At 50.1% G+C, this 4,909-nt stretch overlaps 1 long non-coding RNA gene across 1 annotated transcript in view; it reads right to left on the reverse strand.

Moving 5' to 3' along the window:
• The window catches only part of LOC103608134, a 14,980-nt gene extending 10,079 nt beyond the window's left edge, over window positions 1-4,901 (reverse strand). The window contains exons 1-3 of the long non-coding RNA XR_552020.1: window positions 4,414-4,901; window positions 2,855-3,331; window positions 914-1,454 (exon numbers count right to left, since the gene is read on the reverse strand). This is a non-coding gene — a long non-coding RNA (uncharacterized LOC103608134). The remainder of the gene's footprint in view (window positions 1-913; window positions 1,455-2,854; window positions 3,332-4,413) is intronic.
• Window positions 4,902-4,909: the final 8 nt, after the last annotated feature.

Below are 4,909 nucleotides of genomic sequence, written 5' to 3' on the forward strand. Positions count from 1 at the left end.
CAGCAGCAAGAAAATTTCCCCAGGCTCTGATTCCCTGGAGGAGTCTAGATCTGCAGTGCAGGGCGCCACCTGGAGGCTGAGTGCTGTGTGGCACCTCTCACCCTCCCTGGAACCCGGCGCCCAGCCCTGCTTTGGACAGAAGGCTCAGGGACAACTCCTACTGAGACCTGGGCCAAAATGCAGTAGTTGGTGGTCTCCAACTACACTTGTCCTTCATCTTCTGCTCCACTACCCCCAGCATCCCAGGTCTCTCCCTAGCCTTGTTTATATCACGAATATTAATTGAAGACCTCCCATGGGCAGGGTACCCTTATGGGCTCATTTTGGGGCTGGGAGTCTGGACTCTTGGGTTCAGACTAGGTGGTTATTTGGCTATGTAACTCAGCAAATCACAGCACCACTCTGGGCCTCAGCTACCTCTCTTGTAGAATGCAGGTTACAACTAGGGACAACATAGGCCTGGAGTCAGGCAAGCCTGAGTTTGTGCCATTTCCTTGCTGTGTGACCCTTTGGGCAAGTTAATTAACTTTTGTGTGACCAGTTAACTCATCTGTAAAATGGGTTGATGATGCCTATCCAAAGAATTTCATTATCAAGATTAAATTATTGCTTGTATATGTAAGGGAGTATACAAAGTGCCTAACCCAGCGTCTTGCTCCCCTTACTCTGCTTCCTCATGTTTTAAAACTAGGGCTCAAATTCCAGGGCTTTCCTACTCTTCTCCCTATGAAAGGAGAGATCAGCCTCCTGATGCTCACACTATGAACATGGACCCTGCCCACCTGAACCAGGCCAGGGAGTGCCCAGGAAACCTGGTTCCTGGAGCAGTGCTACTAACTCAGGCCCAGCCTGCACACGGGGAAGGCCCCTACCTCCTCCTAGAGTCATCTCCAACCTCATTGTGGGAACTTACCTCTTTGCTGACTCGTTGCTGTCATGGTGAATGGTGTCCATCCCTTGCAGTTGCACAGTATAAATTCTCAGTAACTAAAAACTGGGATATAGTCCCATACCAAGCAAGCATAGTGGGAAGAAGAAGTAGCAGGTAAAATGCCTGTGGGTTTAGAAGGTCCCAAGAAGACCTGTCACTCCAGCCCCTCTGGAGGGCAATGCTAAGCATACTTCTCCTGCTGCATCCAAATTGGGGTGGGGAAGCTCCAGTTTTAAACATTTATGGACCTTATGTTTATCTCTCAGAGCCTCCGTTTCCTTATCTGTGGAGTGTGGGCATAATCCCTGGCCTGTTTACTTTCTCTGTTTGCGAGATAAAGAGAGATCTGAAAGTCCTCTGTACATTGTTCAGTCCTGTTCAGATGCAGAGAGCGGCCATTATTCCCATCCACACCTCCCCAAATTCCTTCTGCTATTAGTGTATTGAGCACACGGTTAGGCGAGGGTTAGTTGCTTGGCATATAATGGTGGGCACAATAGGCATCTGTCTCCAACTTGAACACCTTGGGGAACAAAGGAGAAAAGAAGTAACTAGCACTTCCCACAGGACACCACAGCCTCTTTCCCCTGCCTCTGTTTCTTTCTAGGAGAAAAGTGACCATAAGCACTTACCAGGTGCCCTGCATTGTGCCCAGCACGTCACGTACATGCATCATGTTATTTAATCCTCTCAGTGAACTCTGAGGTAGGTACCATCATCCCCATTTTAGAGATGAGGAAACTGAGGCTCAGAAAATTTAACTTTAAGTGGAGGAAGCTGGATTCAAATCCACATCTATTGGGTTCTCCAATGAGAGTTAACTTTTAAATTAAACAGGGAAAATATTATAATTGCTGAGGGCTTGGTAGGTGTCAGGGGACAGTGCCAGGCACTTTACAGACTTCATTTACTTAATCCCTATACCAGCCATGCCAGTTAGGGCTAGTAACCCAATTTTACAGATGAAGAAACTGAGTCTCCCAGAGGTTAAGGGAAGCTTTGGTCCTTCCCTTGCCATTGTGGTTAACGTCTTGGGAGTTGGACGGATTACAGTAATCAGCTAATGCCTGAGCAGGGCTCTGAAGATGAAAAGCCCTTATTGAAAGTGCTAAGTATGGTGATTAAGTCGGAAGGTGGAATTAGCCGCACAGGGGGAGCAGGCTGTAGCCATCAAGAGAGGATTAGCGACTTGCTGCCCGATTAAGCGAAAGGCAGGTCAGGAGGGTAAGAAACTGAGAGTGGCTTACACCTTCACGGTGCTGCTCACACCCGAGATGGTAAGTGACTCTGGGCCTGCAAGGCTGCAATCCCGCCCCAATGTTGAAGGCACGGGGCAGCATCCACAGAAAGATGGGCCCCCCGCTCCCTTCAACTTTCTCCCATTCATTCATTCACTCGTCCATCCACCCATTCAACACACACTTATGGAGGTCCTGGTGGGCCTCAGGTGCTGTGCTAGGTATACAGCTGGGGATACAGCTGAGAACAAGATAGAAAGCTCTCATGAAGCTCCCAGCCTAGTGGAGGGAGATAGACATTTAGCAGTAATCACATATCAAGGAATTACTGTTAATTTTTTAGGTTTAATAACAGTATCATGGTATGTTTTTATTTCTATTTTTAAAGACTACTTTTTTAGAGCAATTTTAGGTTCACAGCAAAACTGAGTGGGAGGTACAGAGATCTCCCATACATCCCCTTTCCCCACACTTGCACAGCTTCCCCCACTATCAACACCCCCGCCAGAGGGGTGCATTTGTTACAACTGAGGAACCTACACTGACTCATCATCACCCCAAGTCCGTAGTTCCCATTAGGGTTCACTCTTGGTGTTGTGCATTCTATGGGTTTGGACAAACGTAAAATGCCATGTGTTTGTGGTTATGTCTTATACAAGAGCCCTCATCTTGTAACGATACGTACTGAAATATTTACAGATGAAACGACACGATGCCTCAGTTAATCCAGGGAGGTGGGAGTGAGCGCAGGTGGAGATGAAACAAGACTGGCTCTGACTTGATCATTGTTGAAGCTGGGTGATGGGCACATGGAGTCCACAAAACTCTTGTTTTATTTTGTAAATGTTTACAATTTTCCATAATAAAAAAGTTTTTAAAAAAACCACAGAGGCACATAAAAAATTACCACTCATGATAAGTGCCATGAAGGAAAAGTAAACGGTGTGATGAGATATTTATTGTAGAGGGACCTGATTTGGATTGGAGGGTCAATGGGGGGTCAGTTTTTGGCAGGGTGAGGCATTGGGGCATCCTTAAGCCCCAGTGATCACCAGAGTAACCCTTTCTGTTTCTTCCCTCCCTGCAGGGCAGGCTGGCAGCATCCTGGGGCCAGGGTCCTAACTTCTGGGCATCACCAGCAGGCTGCAGGCAGACTGGGGTCCTGGAGAACACAAAACCAGCCCCCGAGTTCACTCATCAGTTGTGATGGAGGGAACAGAGGGAGGTCCCAACTGAAAACCTGTATCCATTACTGCTCACACCTGTATCATGTGTGCACATTGCTTGCCTGCCACGAGAGCAGTGTCCTTGGCATCCTTAGAACAACCTCGGGGAAGGGCAATAGGAATACCCACTTTATAGATGAGAAAAAGAGGCTCTGAGAGGTGAAAGATACCCAAAGTTAGCAGCAGAGCCAAAGACTGAGACTTGCGATCTTGTTAGAGTCCCCTGTCTGCCCCCCAACCTGTTAACACAGCCATCGTTCCTGGCTCACAGGGAGAGGGAGGGGTGAGGAATTGTTAACAAGAAAGATAGCTGGGACCTCAAGCCACAGGTGCTGTGGGTCCAGAGAAGGAGTGCCATTTCCTCTTGAGGGTACAAGCCTAGGGGGGTGAAGGCAGGTGACAAGGGAGAGCTATAAGCTTCCTGAAAATGCACGGAACCAAGTGATCTTGGGCCTCCAAACATCAGAGAGAGCAGAGTTTAGGGGTAGGGTAGCCTTTCCCCTACCCTGCAGTGCCCCCCAGCTGCTGATCTGGCTCGATTTCCAAGTATTTGTGGAAGGAAGGATTCCAGATCTGGGTTAAGGGGCACGTGCATGGGCTGGAGGGTGTAGAGATGGGGCCAGAGGGAGCACTGAGTGAAGGATCTTAGACGCTGGCAGTGAGGGAGCCCTCGGGCCAGTGTACCCCACTATTTCAGGTCAGCAATGTCCACAGTGTGCAATCTGGATTTTTCCAAAGTGCACAGCCTGTGGTACTCCTCACAACAAAACTGGATCCCTTGCTTGCCCAAAGAGCAGGAAAGACAAGAAAACAAACTGTGGGCTGGCCCTCAGCTCTCACTGAAGAGCTTACTCACCCTCTAGATGCAAGCAGACATGGGTCCAAACCCAAGAGGTAACCCCCTCCCCCCAAATGGAGGCCTTGTAATGGTGAAGCAGACAATGAAAGCAAAGCATTTAGCAGGGCATTCAGTCCCCAGTGTCAGCCACCAACCTCCTAAGTTAAACAGACAAATTACCTCATCAGAAGCTGTGCAGGTATGAGTGACAAGTGCAGGTGTCCTCTTCCCCCAGGCTGACATGCGATCTGGTGGGTCAAGGAGTTTCCTGCTAGGTGGTCTGAGAGCTGCCCTGGCCTCCTGCTAGGTGGTCTGAGAGCTGCCCTGGCCTCCTGCTAGGTGGTCTGAGAGCTGCCCTGGCCTCCTGCTAGGTGGTCTGAGAGCTGCCCTGGCCTCCTGCTAGGTGGTCTGAGAGCTGCCCTGGCCTCCTGCTAGGTGGTCTGAGAGCTGCCCTGGCCTCCTGCTAGGTGGTCTGAGAGCTGCCCTGGCCTCCTGCTAGGTGGTCTGAGAGCTGCCCTGGCCTCCTGCTAGGTGGTCTGAGAGCTGCCCTGGCCTCCTGCTAGGTGGTCTGAGAGCTGCCCTGGCCTCCTGCTAGGTGGTCTGAGAGCTCCCCTGGCCTCCTGCTAGGTGGTCTGAGAGCTCCCCTGGCCTCCTGCTAGGTGGCCTGCCTCCCATG

The sequence above is a fragment of the Galeopterus variegatus genome, unplaced genomic scaffold (assembly GCF_000696425.1).
Source record: "Galeopterus variegatus unplaced genomic scaffold, G_variegatus-3.0.2 Scaffold8043, whole genome shotgun sequence".
NCBI lineage: Eukaryota > Metazoa > Chordata > Mammalia > Dermoptera > Cynocephalidae > Galeopterus > Galeopterus variegatus.